Below are 17,242 nucleotides of genomic sequence, written 5' to 3' on the forward strand. Positions count from 1 at the left end.
CGGGGAACAAAGGCGCCAGCGCCATCTCCCCCGCCCATCCCCCAGCCAAAATCCCAAAGGGAACCAGTTCCTGCCAGGGAACTTGCTCGCTCCGCGCAAACACCCAACTCTGTGCTTCTGCGGAGCCAAACCTCCGGCAGCGGATCTGACTCCCTCCCGCTGCCACAGGGCTCCTCCTGAAGTGGATCACCTAAGGAGAAGCGAGCTAAGCCTGCCCCTCCAGCCCCCGTGCACCTTGCCTACCCACCCCAGCTAATACGCCAGATCCCCAGCAACACAAGCCAGCCTGGCAGTGTGCAAGTAGCCCAGACGGGACACGCCACCCCACAGTGAATCCCGCCCCTAGGAGAGGGGAAGAGAAGGCACACACCAGTCTGACTGTGGCCCCAGCAGTGGGCTGGGGGCAGACATCGGGTCGGACTGCGGCCCCGCCCACTAACTCCAGTTATACACCACAGCACAGGGGAAGTGCCCTGCAGGTCCTCACCACGCCAGGGACTCTCCAAAATGACCAAACGGAAGAATTCCCCTCAGAAGAATCTCCAGGAAATAACAACAGCTAATGAACTAATCAAAAAGGATTTAAATAATATAACAGAAAGTGAATTTAGAATAATAGTCATAAAATTAATTGCTGGGCTTGAAAACAGTATACAGGACAGCAGAGAATCTCTTGCCACAAAGATCGAGGGACTAAGGAACAGTCACGAGGAGTTGAAAAACGCTTTAAACGAATTGCAAAACAAAATGGAAACCACGATGGCTCGGCTTGAAGAGGCAGAGGAGAGAATAGGTGAACTAGAAGATAAAGTTATGGAGAAAGAGGAAGCTGAAAGAAAGAGAGATAAAAAAATCCAGGAGTATGAGGGGAAAATTAGAGAACTAAGTGATACACTAAAAAAAAATAATATACGCATAATTGGTATCCCAGAGGAGGAAGAGAGAGGGAAAGGTGCTGAAGGGGTACTTGAACAAATTATAGCTGAGAACTTCCCTGAACTGGGGAAGGAAAAAGGCATTGAAATCCAAGAGGCACAGAGAACTCCCTTCAGACGTAACTTGAATCGATCTTCTGCACGACATATCATAGTGAAACTGGCAAAATACAAGGATAAAGAGAAAATTCTGAAAGCAGCAAGGGATAAACGTGCCCTCACATATAAAGGGAGACCTATAAGACTCGTGACTGATCTCTCCTTTGAAACTTGGCAGGCCAGAAAGGCTTGGCACGATATCTACAGTGTGCTAAACAGAAAAAATATGCAGCCGAGAATCCTTTATCCAGCAAGTCTGTCATTTAGAATAGAAGGAGAGATAAAGGTCTTCCCAAACAAGCAAAAACTGAAGGAATTTGTCACCACGAAACCAGCCCTACAAGAGATCCTAAGGGGGATCCTGTGAGACAAAGTACCAGAGACATCACTACAAGCATAAAACATACAGACATCACAATGACTCTAAACCCATATCTTTCTATAATAACACTGAATGTAAATGGATTAAATGCGCCAACTAAAAGACATAGGGTATCAGAATGGATAAAAAAGCAAGACCCATCTATTTGCTGTCTACAAGAGACTCATTTTAGATCTGAGGACACCTTTAGATTGAGAGTGAGGGGATGGAGAACTATTTATCATGCTCCTGGAAGCCAAAAGAAAGCTGGAGTAGCCATACTTATATCAGACAAACTAGACTTTAAATTAAAGGCTGTAACAAGAGATGAAGAAGGGCATTATATAATAATCACAGGGTCTATCCATCAGGAAGAGCTAACTATTATAAATGTCTATGCGCCGAATACCCGAGCCCCCAGATATATAAAACAATTACTCATAAACATAAGCAACCTTATTGATAAGAATGTGGTCATTGCAGGGGACTTTAACACCCCACTTACAGAAATGGATAGATCATCTAGACACACAGTCAATAAAGAAACAAGGGCCCTGAATGATACATTGGATCAGATGGACTTGACAGATATATTTAGAACTCTGCATCCCAAAGCAACAGAATATACTTTCTTCTCGAGTGCACATGGAACATTCTCCAAGATAGATCATATACTGGGTCACAAAACAGCCCTTCATAAGTTTACAAGAATTGAAATTATACCATGCATACTTTCAGACCACAATGCTATGAAGCTTGAAATCAACCACAGAAAAAAGTCTGGAAAACCTCCAAAAGCATGGAGGTTAAAGAACACCCTACTAACGAATGAGTGGGTCAACCAGGCAATTAGAGAAGAAATTAAAATATACATGGAAACAAACGAAAATGAAAATACAACAATCCAAACGCTTTGGGATGCAGCGAAGGCAGTCCTGAGAGGAAAATACATTGCAATCCAGGCCTATCTCAAGAAACAAGAAAAATCCCAAATACAAAATCTAACAGCACACCTAAAGGAAATAGAAGCAGAACAGCAAAGGCAGCCTAAACTCAGCAGAAGAAGAGAAATAATAAAGATCAGAGCAGAAATAAACAATATAGAATCTAAAAAAACTGTAGAGCAGATCAACGAAACCAAGAGTTGGTTTTTTGAAAAAATAAACAAAATTGACAAACCTCTAGCCAGGCTTCTCAAAAAGAAAAGGGAGATGACCCAAATAGATAAAATCATGAATGAAAATGGAATGATTACAACCAATCCCTCAGAGATACAAACAATTATCAGGGAATACTATGAAAAATTATATGCCAGCAAATTGGACAACCTGGAAGAAATGGACAAATTTCTAAACACCCACACTCTTCCAAAACTCAATCAGGAGGAAATAGAAAGCTTGAACAGACCTATAACCAGCGAAGAAATTGAATCGGTTATCAAAAATCTCCCAACAAATAAGAGTCCAGGACCAGATGGCTTCCCAGGGGAGTTCTACCAGACATTTAAAGCAGAGATAATACCTATCCTTCTCAAGCTATTCCAAGAAATAGAAAGGGAAGGAAAACTTCCAGACTCATTCTATGAAGCCAGTATTACTTTGATTCCTAAACCAGACAGAGACCCAGTAAAAAAAGAGAACTACAGGCCAATATCCCTGATGAATATGGATGCAAAAATTCTTAATAAGATACTAGCAAATCGAATTCAACAGTATATAAAAAGAATTATTCACCATGATCAAGTGGGATTCATTCCTGGGATGCAGGGCTGGTTCAACATTCGCAAATCGATCAACGTGATACATCACATTAACAAAAAAAAAGAGAAGAACCATATGATCCTGTCAATCGATGCAGAAAAGGCCTTTGACAAAATCCAGCACCCTTTCTTAATAAAAACCCTTGAGAAAGTGGGGATAGAAGGAACATACTTAAAGATCATAAAGGCCATTTATGAAAAGCCCACAGCTAACATCATCCTCAACGGGGAAAAACTGAGAGCTTTTTCCCTGAGATCAGGAACACGACAGGGATGCCCACTGTCACCGCTGTTGTTTAACATAGTGCTGGAAGTTCTAGCATCAGCAATCAGACAACAAAAGGAAATCAAAGGCATCAAAATTGGCAAAGATGAAGTCAAGCTTTCGCTTTTTGCAGATGACATGATATTATACATGGAAAATCCGATAGACTCCACCAAAAGTCTGCTAGAACTGATACATGAATTCAGCAAAGTTGCAGGATACAAAATCAATGTAAAGAAATCAGTTGCATTCTTATACACTAACAATGAAGCAACAGAAAGACAAATGAAGAAACTGATCCCATTCACAATTGCACCAAGAAGCATAAAATACCTAGGAATAAATCTAACCAAAGATGTAAAAGATCTGTATGCTGAAAACTATAGAAAGCTTAGGCAGGTAATTGAAGAAGATATCAAGAAATGGAAAGACATTCCCTGCTCATGGATTGGAAGAATAAATATTGTCAAAATGTCAATACTACCCAAAGCTATCTACACATTCAATGCAATCCCAATCAAAATTGCACCAGCATTCTTCTCGAAACTAGAACAAGCAATCCTAAAATTCATATGGAACCACAAAAGGCCCCGAATAGCCAAAGTAATTTTGAAGAAGAAGACCAAAGCAGGAGGCATCACAATCCCAGACTTTAGCCTCTACTACAAAGCTGTCATCATCAAGTCAGCATGGTATTGGCATAAAAACAGACACATAGACCAATGGAATAGAATAGAAACCCCAGAACTAGACCCACAAACGTATGGCCAACTCATCTTTGACAAAGCAGGAAAGAACATCCAATGGAAAAAAGACAGTCTCTTTAACAAATGGTGCTGGGAGAACTGGACAGCAACATGCAGAAGGTTGAAACTAGACCATTTTCTCACACCATTCACAAAAATAAACTCAAAATGGATAAAGGACCTGAATGTGAGACAGGAAACCATCAAAACCTTAGAGGAGAAAGCAGGAAAAGACCTCCCTGACCTCAGCCGTAGCAATCTCTTACTCGGCACATCCCCAAAGGCAAGGGAATTAAAAGCAAAAGTGAATTACTGGGACCTTATGAAGATAAAAAGCTTCTGCACAGCAAAGGAAACAACCAACAAAACTAAAAGGCAACCAACGGAATGGGAAAAGATATTTGCAAATGACACATCGGACAAAGGGCTAGTATCCAAAATCTATAAAGAGCTCATCAAACTCCACACCCGAAAAACAAATAACCCAGTGAAGAAATGGGCAGAAAACATGAATAGACACTTCTCTAAAGAAGACATCCGGATGGCCAACAGGCACATGAAAAGATGTTCAACGTCGCTCCTTATCAGGGAAATACAAATCCAAACCACACTCAGATACCACCTCACGCCAGTCAGAGTGGCCAAAATGAAGAAATCAGGAGACTATAGATGCTGGAGAGGATGTGGAGAAACAGGAACCCTCTTGCACTGTTGGTGGGAATGCAAATTGGTGCAGCCGCTCTGGAAAGCAGTGTGGAGGTTCCTCAGAAAATTAAAAATAGACCTACCCTATGACCCAGCAATAGCACTGCTAGGAATTTATCCAAGGGATACAGGAGTACTGATGCATAGGGGCACCTGTACCCCAATGTTTACAGCGGCACTCTCAACAATAGCCAAATTATGGAAAGAGCCTAAATGTCCATCAACTGATGAATGGATAAAGAAATTGTGGTTTATATACACAATGGAATACTACGTGGCAATGAGAAAAAATGAAATATGGCCTTTTGTAGCAACATGGATGGAACTGGAGAGTGTGATGCTAAGTGAAATAAGCCATACAGAGAAAGACAGATACCATATGGTTTCACTCTTATGTGGATCCTGAGAAACATAACAGAAACCCATGGGGGAGGGGAAGGAAAAAAAAAAAAAAAAAAAGAGGCTAGAGTGGGAGAGAGTCAAAGCATAAGAGACTGTTAAAAACTGAGAACAAACTGAGGGTTGATGGGGGGTGGGAGGGAGGGCAGGGTGGGTGATGGGTATTGAGGAGGGCACCTTTTGGGATGAGCACTGGGTGTTGTATGGAAACCAATTTGACAGTAAATTTCATATATTAAAAAAAATAAAAATAAAAAAAAATAAATAAAAAAAAATAAAATAGAATTTTCGTTTTCTTTATCTTCACTATTTTTCTTATTTCACAGTTTCTTTGTCTTATAAGTCTTATTTATAAATTCTGTTGTGATATTCATATAGTCTCACATATTTTTAATCTTTTGGAGCTGCTTCTATATTAGTATCTAGACATTATACTATAGGGAGATATTTACAGTGTTTGAAACATGTTGCGTTTTGTTACACTGATTCAAAATATGGCCTTAGCCTCACTGTCTTCATCCGCACTTCTGCATATGCCAAATATCTGGAAAGATCTATTTAACAGATGCCTGTTTACTCTAAAGTGATGTTAACAATCCTTATCAGACTGAATTAATTAATTGAGTATAGTAGGGGAATGACTTTCATAGATGATGTATGTGCCTGCAGGAACAGCAAGCCTTATCTGCTGGTTACATATAAGTGCTTTCACATTAAAATTGTGTGTCCTGTGTCATAGGCAAGTCTAGTGCACCATATACAAAAAAGATATTTATTAGATACATGCTGACTTTCTTCCATTTAATGAAAACTCCTTAGCACTGCTTAATCCAATCCACTTTTATATCTAGATATATTTCTAAGGGTACACAGCACTTTTAATTGCATTTAACCATTGTGTTAGCTGGGCACAACTTCATATGAAAGAATCTCTGCAACAGCTCTGGACAGATCAATAATATAGTAGTAATAATAATAATTGTTGTTAGTATTGCAACTTACAACTTATATTGCATAATGTTGCAATAAGTTTTTATTGTGCAGCATTTTATTTAATTCAGCAAAACCTCTGTGAGTTAAATAATATTTTCTGGTACATAGCAGGCTCTCAATAAACGTTAATTTCTTGCCTCTACACATAGATTGTTGAATTTTTCAAAGTCATAAGCTAGGAGGGGGCAAAACCTGAACACAAACTACAGTTTTTCTGACTCCTACATTTTCTCCTGTTTTGTGTCCTGGTACTCTTTCTACTGAATACCAGATGACTGCAAATGCAATGACTATGATAACAAAAAGTACTGAATTTTGTTTCCAGATTATCCAAGAATCCCAGTGAAATGTCAGTTACTTGAGGAGGAGGTATATCATCCAAGTTGCATTTATTATGCTTAGGCCCACGAAGTGAGGATAGTTAGTAATAGTGTGTGGTTAAGTTTTGAACAAGTCCTTGGGGTACCTGGGTAACTCAGTTGGTTAAGCATTGCCATTGGCTCAGATCATGATCACACAGTTTGTGGGTTGGAGTCCCCTCGGATCCTGTGGATCCTGTGTCTCCCTCTTTCTCTGCCCCTCTCCCGCTCTGTCTCTGTCTCTCAAAAATTAATAAATGTTGAAAAAAAATTAAACACGTCATCAGGACTTGTCTCCACTTAAAAAAAAAAAAAAAAGATGGATGAGGCCAAGAAGAATTTTACATATCTGATATCATTTAAAATGCCTTTGCACCAAGCTGTAAAATTTAAGTCTGTTAGCTGATATTTATGATATGGTGAGGAGGCTGTGGAAAATACTCTTACTCCACCTCCATGAGACTTAGTTCCTTGATTTGTAAAGCTGAGATTATAAGCCTATTTTGAAATATGCCAAGCACTCTGCACTTGCACATAGTGAATCTGCACCAAATGTCAGATATTACTATTTGAATAAAAACTATTACTGCAGATAAACAAACCTAGTCTATTTAAATAATAAAAGCATCCTTAAAAACCTAGCTAAAGACAAAGTATTGAAGTATAGATTTAAAACATTGAAATAATATACCTCTAAGAGAGCATGTGGAATTTCATAGAGCACATATTAAATAGAGAATGTATCTTTAAATTTTATTTTCTCTAGTTTCTATAGTTTCTCATTAATGGTCTTTCTTGGTCTTCTCAGGAATAGAAATTTGTGCAAACAATTTAATCTCTCTTGCTCCCTTTTCTTTTTTTGTCTGTGCCTTTTTTTTTCTCTTCCTTTTTTATTCCTTTTACTGTTTATTTTTTTCTTTCTTCTTTCTTTCTTTTCTCCTTCCTTCCTTCCTTCCTTCCTTCCTTCCTTCCTTCCTATCTTCAGGTGCCACAGGCATTAACCTATAGGCATTATTCAAAGTCACTAGGTTAATTTTGTTGGAGTAATTGAGTTTCCAGAATAACTTTAGTGACTTGATATCACCAGGCTATACTAATTGCTTCTAGGGAATTGCCTAAAGGTCAGGTTTATCCAAAATTTAGGAAAATTATTACTATAAAGGAAATTCTGAACCCTATTGTATAACCAATGAAAGCTATATAACCAATGCTTCTTTGGTACTCAGTAAGTTTTTCTTCAGTGAAATATCCTTGCCAACTCTTCTATTTTTTAGATACCTCCTAATATTTTTAATCATTCTACCTTTATATTCTATGACATACTTGTAATATATAAATTTAATAAATGTCACCGTTAAGGAAAATGGTATTTAGGCCTTGTTAGTAGAGAAATAATACTATGTATTTTCTTATTTTTCTATAGAGATGTCAAGGTAATTGAATATAAGAAAAGCATGTGAATTTTTTATCAATTAAATGATTCAGTGAAGATAGGGATATTAATTTGAATAATGGGTTAAAATTATCTGAAAAAGTGCACCTTAATGCTACATACTTTTTAAACTATTGGATATAATTATGTGAATATAGCTTAGGAAATATTGAATTTCTAATAGTAGAATCCATTTGGCTGGAACTCTTTATAAAGAAATAAAACCAGTAAAAATTAAAGCCTCTGCTATGTGATGTTTAGCAGGAAATTTTACAACCACATAATGTTCTCTGCAATTTCCGCAGGAAGAAATTTTAGGGATCTTAACATTTTTTTTCTTGTGGCTGCTTCTAGATTAACTGCTAATTCAATAAAACTACAGCCTTTCTCTCTCTCTCTCTCTCTCTCTGTGTGTGTGTGTGTGTGTGTGTGTGTGTGTGTATACATACACATATGTATATATACATGCATAAGCACATATATATGTGTGTTTGTATTGACAAAAATCTATTTTTTTAATTAATACTTGCATCTTGAGTATGTATTCCACAATGTGCTTTCTAATTTTTTGGTTCAATTTATTGAAAACAGGATAAGAAAACTTTTCTAATCACCTCTGGGATTGATAAAAAGGAGTTGACAAACATTTAGGCTTTGTCTCTTTCATATATCTCTGGTAGTCATGGGAAATGTTGTCAATTTACATAGTTATTCTCATTTGAAATGCCACCCACAAAATGTAATAATCTTCTGAGATGAGTTTATGAAATCTCTGAAGAATAATCATCACTGTCTTTGGAGATTAATTATTGTGTTATTTACTGCCATTGATGAAACTTTTAAACTCATCCTGGGTGTATTCTGCAGGTTCCCTCTATCCTCAAATTACCTTTAAACACTCAGAGGGTTGGAGAATTTGTCAGTAGAAAGCTAGAATTTACAGTTTTGTAATACTAAGTCTCAGTCATTGCAGTGCTGGGCTCAGGCCCCAGTTCAACTGTGATATTAATATTTATTGTTCAAGGTCTTTTCCCCCTTTTTTATTTGTGCTCCAGTTATGTCACTCTTTCTTCTTTCAAATTTTGTCTTGCAATAAAGTGACATCAATAAACCAGTAATATATAGGCTATAAAACCACTACATTTTTTTAAAGGTGGATAATGAAGAATATGAACGTGTTATAGTTCATCAGAATATTTAAGTAAATGTTTATTATTACCACAACATTGAATTAAGGAGAAGAATGTAGAGAAAGGTAAATACATTTAAAAATTAAAGAGTATCATTAAGCCTGATTAATATAAAGATTATTATCAAAATAAACATTATTTTTATAGAACACTGGAATGTGAATTCTAAAATGTTAGGGCAATGTGTGTCTCATCTATGTCCCTCCCATGCTTAGCACAAAACTTGGAAAAGAGAAGTTAGAATTGTTAAATACATCACATCTAAACCCTATGCAAGATAAGAAATCAGAGTGAATGATATCCCTTGTGTATGTGAAGCTTAAAAATGAAGCAGAAGGTAATGACTTTTAAAGATAGGAAAAAATAGGGGAGCTTAAATAGTGATTTATTTATTTATTCAATAAGCATTAGTAGAACTTATTATATGTCAGTTACTGGGCTAGGCGCTAGAGATATAAATTAAATCACAGGCCCCCACACATAGTTTCTAATGAAATTTGATCACCTGAAAAAACAATGAATTAATTCGCAAGTAATAAAAACAATGTCCAAAATGTTAAAAAGGCAAAATCTAACTTTTAGTAGGAAAAGTATATTTTTAAAAATGTAGAATTAGTGGCTGGATGGCTCAGTGAAGACTCTTGATTTTAGCTCAGGTCATGTTATCCTGGTTTGTGAGTTCAAGCCACTCATAGGGCTCTGCACTGTCAGTGGTATTCCCTCTTTCCCTCTCTCTTTGCTCCTCCCATACTCATGTGCTCTCTCTTTCTCAAAAATAGATAAACAAACTTAAAATATGTGGAGTTATAGAATACTGTAATGATATTTATTCAATAAAATATAAACCTATAAACTATTGCCTTTATTAATAAATAGCCAATAATTAGATAATAATTAGACGTTAGATTAGAGACATTTATAACACACACACAAAAATATCATTTGGGAAAGGAGTCACAAACCAAATGCATGTAAAGTGTGATATTTGAGTTATTCTTAAAGGGGTAACATTTCTTCTGTAAAACTTGTGAGATCAAAGTGGGGAGAGAAATATTATGTATGGTCTTTGACTCTTGTAAGTTATATTTGGGCAGGATGTCTTTTACAGCCAGTTTTCTCTCCTTTTAAGAGGAGTTACCTGGATCTTTAAAGCCAAATCTTACAAAACAGGTGAGGTAGAAAGAGCAGGTGTGAGTTTTTATCATACATATGCAAGCATATTAAAAGGCCATGTGAAACTTTCTACCCTAAGCTATGACACCACAAGAATGTCATTGATGGCATGTCTTTAGCTGGGAAGAGGATTCGTTTATTACAAAGTGTTGCTTCTGTCCCTTTCTTTAACCAGTCTAATCATGGTTAGTTCTTAGTTGCACTCCAACTCTATCATTGCCCAGTCTTTTTTCAACATTACTATTTCATTTACTGTGACCATATCTTACTACAAAAAATAGTTTCAAAAGCTCACATTTCCCTCATAAAAATACACTGTAGATAACCACTTAGGGTCATACTATCTCCATTAACAAATAAAAGCCTAAATTACTGTGTATTTTTGTCTATTATCTCTCTATACCCTTTCTTTCTGCCAAATAAGGCAATATTTTAATTTATATATTAATTTACATATAAATGGCACTCTATATAGTCAGTCTGCACATTTTCTAAGAATCTGAAACCACTAACTAAATACTTATTAGATTGAACATAATTGTGGCATTTACCTCTCCAATTGTATCCCGATCTTTATATTAGAAGTATGTCCTACAATTTGAGCTTTATACTATAGACTTTTCAACCTTTACATCTTAAACTAGTATGAATATATATTAGATGAATATTGATTTTTCATAATTAACTGTAATGTCTGGACCAGTGGCTCTCAGTTGAGGGTGAGTTTGTCCCCAAGAGACATTTGGCAATGTCGGGAGACATTTTTCCTTGTCACAGCTGGTGGTGGGAGTGCTAAAAGCATCTAATGGGTAGGGCCCGGGGACACTGACATACACCCTACTTTATATAGCACAGCCTCCCACAACAAAGAATTACCTGTGCCAAGTATACCAAGGTTGAGGAAATTATTCCACATGATGATACATAATAATTCATTTAATCCTCACAACAATTGGTTGGGGGACATACTAATATATTAAAAATGTATAGCTAAGGAAACTGATCCAGAGAGAGGCTATACAAAATTTGCAAACTCATAGAGCTAGAATAGGACCCTGTACAATTGGGATCCGAGATTTTTTGCTTAGCCACTATTCTAGACTCTCTCCATGTCTTCTAGAGTTCTTTAAAAATGAAGCAGAAGGTAATGACTAACCTTTCCTTCAGGTTTCTCAGTGAGGACCAAATCTCTTATAGCATTTTTTTTTTTTTATAAATGGGGGCAACATGAAAATTATTTAATCTCTCTCCCCTTCACCAATCAATTGGTAAATCTTCTATACAGTGCAGCAAATGAATCATCCATCCAATCTGTCAGTATTTTCTGAGTCCCTATTCTGGTTCAGGACCATATTAGGAATGTGGTTTATAAAGAAGAGTAAGAGAATGAATAATGTAAGTAAGACAAAACAACGCTCAGTGGTGGTGGCTTGATAGCATCCACAAAGCAGTTCATAAAAGAGGATCACAATGTTTGAATCATTGGATCTGAATCTTTGGATCTGAAGCTTTATTGGATCTGAATCTTTTACAGTGCTCTTGACTTTTCTCTGAATTATATTAATCTTATATCCATTTTACCTTTATACCTCTTTCCTTTTTGAATTTTTGATTAGAATAAATCCCATACATATTTATTGAGAGTCCTCCATGTATTTAGCTCTTTGCTAGACACGTTGCTAGAAGTAATTTATGGAGCTTTTGACCATATAAAGAAAAAAATATATATGTATATGTATATATATTTACTTATATAGTTACATATATATTTACTTATAAAATGTTTATGTTTGAGAGAGAGAGAGAGAGAGAGAGAGAGACAGAGCGAGAGAGCATAAGCAGGGGAGGGGCAAAAAGAGAGAGGGAGACCCAGAATATGAAGCAGTCTCCAGGCTCTGAGCTTTCAGCACAAAGCCTGACATGGGGCTCAGACCCACATACTGTGAAATCATGACCTGAGCCAAAGTCAGATGCTTAACTGGCTGAGCCACCCAGGTGCTCTGATAAAAATGTATTTAGAGAGACAAAACATGATTATACTAAAAGTTATAACAATCAAAGAAAAAAAGTGATCGATCTTGAATTAGTATATAGTTAAATATTAAAGTAATTATATGAATAATCAAAACAAAGCAAAACTGAGTCCAAAAGTGCGGAGTTTGTTTGTTTGTTTGTTTGTTTGTTTCTAGGGTGCAAAGACCAGGGAAGTATTTGTAGTGGAGATAGGGCTTCCTTGGATTTTGATTGGATAATGTACATGAATGGGGAATGGAAAGTTTTCCAGGCTATAAGACCAACCAGGATGAAGTCACAAGATGTAAGAGTGACATGATAATTTCTGACTGAAATACCTTCTCTATTTATTTGCAAAAAGTGGCTTAGAGAGTAAGTATTTCAAAAAGTATGTTCACAATGCAAAAGATATGTTCATTCACTAGAGTTTGCATTGTCAGCTTATAGGACATTTGTTAGTTTTGGATCCATTTACACATTCCATATGTAGACTGACTCCCTCATTAAACAATGAACTGTGTGATTTATTTTTTCGGTAAGAAAACCATAACTATATAATTTTATCATGAATGATAACCTAGGACATGGTGAAACTAGGTATAGATCCAGTTCTTCTAAAATTCACTGCTTTAGGAACACTGTGTTTCTATTTCAGCATTTGAACCATGTCTGGTAAGAAGATGATAATTCATATGAATTAAATATGCTCAGGTAATTTGTCAGATAATATCTTTGGAGATAGGTCTAAATGAAAGATTATTCTAAGCTTAGATTTACCTTTATGATTTTTTATACTTAAACTTGAATACCAGTTTTATTTAGGCCTCTTCAAGTGTTTTCAGTTTATTCAATAGAAATTTAACATTCTTAATTTGAAGTACAATTTTGGAGATTCTTTGTAGTCTAGCAATTAAGAGCAAAGGCTCTGAAGTTAGACTAAAATACTTAAATCTCAACGAGCCTTTGTGATTTTCACTTCTTAACTTTAAAATTGGCAACAGAGGGATGCCTGGGTGGCTCAGTGGGTTAAGTGTCCAACTTTGGCTCATGTCTTGATCTCACAGCTCATGAGTTTGAGCCCTGCACCAGGCTCTGAGCTGACAGGTTGGAGCCTGCTTTGAGTCTCCCTCACTCTGCCCCTTCCCCACTCATGCGCCCGCTCTCTCTCTCTCTCTCTCTCTCTCTCTCTCTCTCTCTCTTTCAAAAATAAATAAGCATCAGTTAAAAATAAAATAAAATTGGCAACAGAATTGTAAAACTTAATATGTATATATATGTATATATAGTGTGTATATGTGTAGCACAGTGTCTACTGCATGGTAAAGATTCAGTGCATATTAAAATTATTTTATTTTGTACTTACAAGATGAAACACTTTTTCTTCTTTATTTATAGCAACTACAGGCAATATGCAAACACACATATTTTTCAAAAAACTTTGAAGGGCCCAGGTTATTAGATGCATGATAATGATGCTCGGTCAGATGAAAGTCTCTAGTAGATTGTTCTATTGTCTCTAATGAAATAGTTTGCCCCAAACACTGTTTTCGAATAAGGATAATAGTAGTGAGGAAGTATGGTGGGTCCTAATTATGCTTTGTGTATTTAATTTTGGAAAAAAATATACATGCTCGGTAATGAGTAAAAATACACATACTCATTAAGAGTTGTGATCTAATAGTGGGAAAAGGATAGATATCGGGAAATTAGAAAAATGAGACACACAAAATCTTTACAAAATCTTCAAACACTTAAAAATATGTAAAAAAAAAACACAAAATGTGTGTTCCTTTTTTTTAAATTTCTGTAAATTCTATATTATATTATATCTACTACTCAGTTTGAGATTAGGTAGTGTCAACATTTTACCATTAGAGAAAAACAATTTAAACCAGGACTCATTATTTATACTATATATATGCTAAAGCATAACAAATAAAAACAGGGGAAAAGAGTTTGATGTAATTAATCTATAAATTGAAGATAAATTTTACTCCTTTTTGCTAATTAAGGAATAGCACATAATTATACGTAATTATTATAAGGCTGGAGACATATGTCTAAAATGTCACTGACAAATGAAGAGAAGCACATTATCTTTAAAAATTCAAGTGGCTAATTTTTTAAGGACAGTACTATAAATTTTTAGTATTTGCTCAAATTAACTTATTGGTATGACCACTGTATGGAAGAATCCACCATATACATCAGTTCCAACTCTCAAATTTCAGATTTTGTTTAGAATCTGTTCTAAATATATTCTATTATAGGGGCTTCTGGGTGGCTCAATCAGTTAAGCATCTGACTTTGGCTCAAGTCATGATAACATGGTTCATGAGTTTGAGCCCCGAGTCGGGCTCTGTTCTGACAGCTCAGAACCTGAAGCTTGCTTCAGATTCTGTCCCCCTCTCTCTCTGCCCCTCCTCACTTGCACTTTGTCTCCCTCTCTCTGTCTCAGTCTCTCTCTCTCTCAAAACTAAATAAAACACTAGTTTTTTTTTTTTTAAATATGTATTCTATCATAGAACATAGAAAATTTCTCATATTGAGGTTTCCATCAAATTTAAGTTTTCAAAGTAATTTATTATAAGATCCTTTCTTGGAAAGTTTTAGGGAAGAGAGAAATTAGAGTATTTTTTGAGAGTTACTAATTTTTACATTACTGGAGTAAGAATTAGCAAGGTTTGACTGTACATGTCAACATTTCAGCCCTCAAAAAAGTATATAATACCATATTTCAGGTAGCTTTCAGAAACCAAGGAAAATCGATTTCATGTCATAAGAGTATATGCTTCTGATTTAAAAGGATGTGCAGTTTTTTAAAGGTTTAAATTTTTATTTTCCAATTTTTTTTACATTAAAAATACCAGAATATTTTTATGTGAGCCCAAAAGCCAAGGAAGAAATTCTGAACTGGGCTCCTTGGACCTTCTGTGCTCTGTTCAATGACCAACTTTGAGTCAAAATTTAAAACCTAAACACTGAACTTAATTCTTTCTTCTTACAACAAAGATTACTCCTCCCTGTTCCTTGCTCTCTTAACAATTTGTCTTTGGGAAGGTATATTCAAAAGCATAATTATATTCTTATAACTATTTTATGTGCACACACACACATTTCATTTGGTGGTAAAGGAGGGACCTATGGATAATGGATAAAGTTGATGGCTGTATATGATCTATCCAGGCCCTTATTTTGCCTGATTTATTAAGACACCGCTTTCATTGCATTGCTTGTATCAGATTAGTTCATTTAAATTCTTAAAAATAGAGTATAAATTGTATTTAGAAAACATAAATTCTAGGGGCACCTGGGTGGCTCAGTCTGTTAAGCAACTGACTTCCGCTCAGGTCATGATCTCACAGTTTGTGGGTTCGAGCCCCGCGTCGGGCTCTGTGCTGGCAGCTCAGAGCCTGGAGCCTGCCTCTGATTCTGTGTCTCCCTCTCTCTCTGTTCCTCCCCTGCTCGTTCTCTGTCTCTGTCTCTCAAAAATAAACAAATGTTAAAAAAAAAAAAAAAAAAGATTCTAGGTGATTAAAAACCTTAGCAAGCATTTTTAGCCAACATAACCAAGCAATGAACAAGGCTGTCAGCCAACATGGCACAAGATGGAGAGTTTTGAGTGAAAAACAAGGGATTTGGGGAGTGAAGCAGGCAAGACGCTGAGCTGATGGAGAAAGGGCCCCTATGGAAAGCTTTAGGTTGACCAGGTTAACATAAACGTGCATGGTTTGCTACATTTTCATCTATCTTTAAAGCTTACAGTAAGACTGAAAATATTATTACTCACACTTTTATAATGCAGAGACTGCAAAATAAGGCAAAGTAAATAGTCCAATATTACACAGAAAGTAGTCATGCAAGTACTCAAAGTCAAAATTGTTTTATTCTACAGTTCATGCCATTTGACTAAGCTGTATGATTTAACAAGCAGACACTGGGACCCACGTGCATATGGAGAAAGCATACTGTCAAAACTAAGAAGAGATGTTGAATAAAGGCTGATGAAGCATGGACTACAAACCTCAGAATCTTCCTATAATATTTCTTGATCTCAATGCTGTTATTTTCCTAGTATTTCAAAATTACAGAAAAAAAATCCTAAATACTATATTGTAATGACTGTCATACTTCTATACTAAAAGTGGTCCACACTGTAAGACACTAATGACTGTATCCCCAAGCCCATGTCGAGAGAAGTTACTAAGCCTGAAATAAAGAAGGATCCTTTACTGAAAAAATATAAAGACATTTACCTCTCACCTTCAAGATAGTTTCCTTCCAGGGGTCTCACCTCTAAGCCAAGAGTTGTTAGGGAAGGTTATGAATTAAGGAGAGTAGTCATCAGGTTCCACTAGCTCCTACTTCCTATAAATTCTTGCCATCTTTCAGTCACTCTTAACATGGTCACTTTCTCTTTTCTGATTCCCACAGTCTCCTCCAAATGTGTCATGTTGTCACCAGATAGGCAGTATCCTGTGCTGCAATCTCATATCAGCTGCGAAAGATGTCCATTTATTTTTTCTTTTTCTATTACCAGAAATAATCAATTTTGTCCCATTCTGTCTGAGATTTGCTTTCATTTCTGTCTACACATATACTAGTTCTTTTTAACAATATGTTTCTAACTAGCCTCTTGTTAACAACTAGACTCTTACCTATCAGTATAAACTAGTTTACATATGAAATTTTTCATTGATTTTATGAATTGATAGTTTTCTAGTGAAACAGAACCAAAAGAATGGACATAGAGCTTTTTATAAGGAATTGGCTCACATAATTATGGAGGTTGGTGAGTCCCAAGGTCTGCAGG

General features: G+C 36.1%; 1 protein-coding gene across 3 annotated transcripts in view; it reads left to right on the plus strand.

Annotated features, from left to right (window-relative positions):
* The window catches only part of CADM2 (cell adhesion molecule 2), a 1,075,089-nt gene that overhangs the window by 353,617 nt on the left and 704,230 nt on the right, over positions 1 to 17,242 (plus strand). The window lies entirely within an intron of this gene.

This window comes from Panthera onca, chromosome C2, assembly GCF_046562875.1.
Source record: "Panthera onca isolate mPanOnc1 chromosome C2, mPanOnc1 haplotype 2, whole genome shotgun sequence".
NCBI lineage: Eukaryota > Metazoa > Chordata > Mammalia > Carnivora > Felidae > Panthera > Panthera onca.